The following is a 2253-nucleotide window of genomic DNA, read 5'->3' as shown; positions in this document are numbered from 1 at the left end:
TTTTCCAAATCCAAATTATTATTCTTATTATTTTTTTAACACATTTTATAAAGAGCAGTTTCTAAAGTGCTGCACAGACAAGAAACATTATGAAATAACAAAAGGTGTAGTAAGTGCTCAATTTGATCTGGTCCTTAAACAATAAAACCAGTCAAATGAAATCCAGGTTAAATCATAAAACCATAAAATAGCAATAATTATGTAAAATAAATTGAATAAAAAAAACGATTTGGGGACGGAGTGGTCCAGAGTTTTGACCTGAAAGAAGGTCAAGTCTTCCCTTGTTTTAAGTCTCGTCTTAGGCACCACAAGTTTATAATCTAAAAATGACTGAAAAAAGTAGTACCGTAGTAGTAGTAGTTAGTAGTAGTTAGTAGTAATAGTAGTAGTAATAGTGTTAGTAGTAGTAGTAGTTAGTAGTAGTAGTAGTAGTAGTAGTAGTAGTAGTAGTAGTAGTTAGTAGTAGATAGTAGTAGTTAGTAGTAGTAGTAGTTAGTAGTAGTTGGTAGTAGTTGGTAGTAGTTAGTAGTAGTAGTAGTAGTAGTAGTAATAGTAGTAGTAATAGTAGTAGTAGTAATAGTAGTAGTAGTAATAGTAGTAGTTGTAGTAGTAGTAGTAATAGTAGTAGTAGTAGTAGTAGTAGTAGTAGTAGTAGTAGTAGTTGTAGTAGTAGTAGTAGTAATAGTAGTAGTAGTAGTAGTAGTAGTAATAGTAGTAGTAGTTGTAGTTGTAGTAGTAGTAGTAGTAGTAGTAATAGTAGTAGTAGTAATAGTAGTAGTAATAGTAGTAGTAGTAATAGTAGTAGTAATAGTAGTAGTAGTAGTAGTAATAGTAGTAGTAGTTGTAGTTGTAGTAGTAGTAGTAGTAGTAGTAGTAGTAGTAGTAATAGTAGTAGTAGTAATAGTAGTAGTAATAGTAGTAGTAGTAATAGTAGTAGTAATAGTAGTAGTAGTAATAGTAGTAGTAATAGTAGTAGTAGTAGTAGCATAATCTCCCTGAACAGGTGATATTCCTCACTTTTATGGTCAGTTTAATGGTCCAATCACGCTTTGTACAATACTTGAATCCCAACCAAGACATGTACAGCCACGTTTTAGCACATTATTGACGCTTTGTTAAAATAAAGTCTTAATATCGTTATTGAGACGATACATTATTTGTCATGCGATCGATATTAACTCGGATACAAAGGCTGTGAATCAGTCTGTTTCCTGTTTCCCGATCAGTGTCGGCTCGTCGCTCGTATTCATTTTAAAGTGCGTCGCTGTTTAGACGTGGAACAGAGGAGCGGACGCTTCAGAGACAGGAACCATTCTTATGAACTAAATACAGACGCGACGGCCTCGTTCTAACGAAGCTGCTGCAGGGACGCTTTCCAATGCAGCTTCAAACGCAGAAAAAAAAGGCTATTATTTTTGACCGGCATTGTATTAATTTGACTGACAAAAGAACATACGACCGAAGATGAGCCGAGTCATTTATTTGGATGTAATTATATCCGGGAGATGCTGGATGGAAATAACAGTAACCGCAGCAACAGAGACGGATTGGAAGCATTACCGGCGACAAATTTGACATTTGAAGACTTTGTATTGATTTTCCCGACAATAAAAGTGGAAATTGAGACGGTATGAAAACAAAAAGTTAAAAGTTGGAACTACAGTCGGAAATAAGATATACTCTTCATTTCCTGCAGGCTGTTAATGTTACTTATGATGTATGACAGACATCTTACTTTTGTCATAGTTTTAGGCCTGGGGCGTCCAAACTTTCTTCACTGAGGGCCACATTTTGGAGCATTTACGAAGGGACAATGACAATGAAGTGAAAAAAATCATATAAAAAAAACTCTTAAAAAACTCTTTTAAAAAACTCTTTTAAAAAACTCATTAAAAAACTCTTATACAAAACTCTTATAAAAAACTCTTATTAAAAAGTCTTTTAAAAACTCTTATAAAAAACTCTTATAAAAACTCTTATTAAAAAACTCTTACAAAAACTCTTATTAAAAAACTCTTATAAAAAACTCTTATTAAAAAACTCTTATAAAAAACTCTTATTAAAAAACTCTTATAAAAAACTCTTATTAAAAAACTCTTATAAAAAACTCTCATTAAAAAACTCTTATAAAAAACTCTTATTAAAAAACTCTTTTAAAAAATTCTTATAGAAAACTCTTATAAAAACTCTTATTAAAAAACTCTTATAAAAAAGTCTTATACTCTTAATGAAAATAACTTGACATGTATCTAT

Source organism: Eucyclogobius newberryi, unplaced genomic scaffold, assembly GCF_026437365.1.
Source record: "Eucyclogobius newberryi isolate DKJ021-1_F unplaced genomic scaffold, fEucNew1.0.hap1 SCAF_12, whole genome shotgun sequence".
NCBI lineage: Eukaryota > Metazoa > Chordata > Actinopteri > Gobiiformes > Gobiidae > Eucyclogobius > Eucyclogobius newberryi.
Note: the sequence above shows the minus strand (reverse complement) of the source record.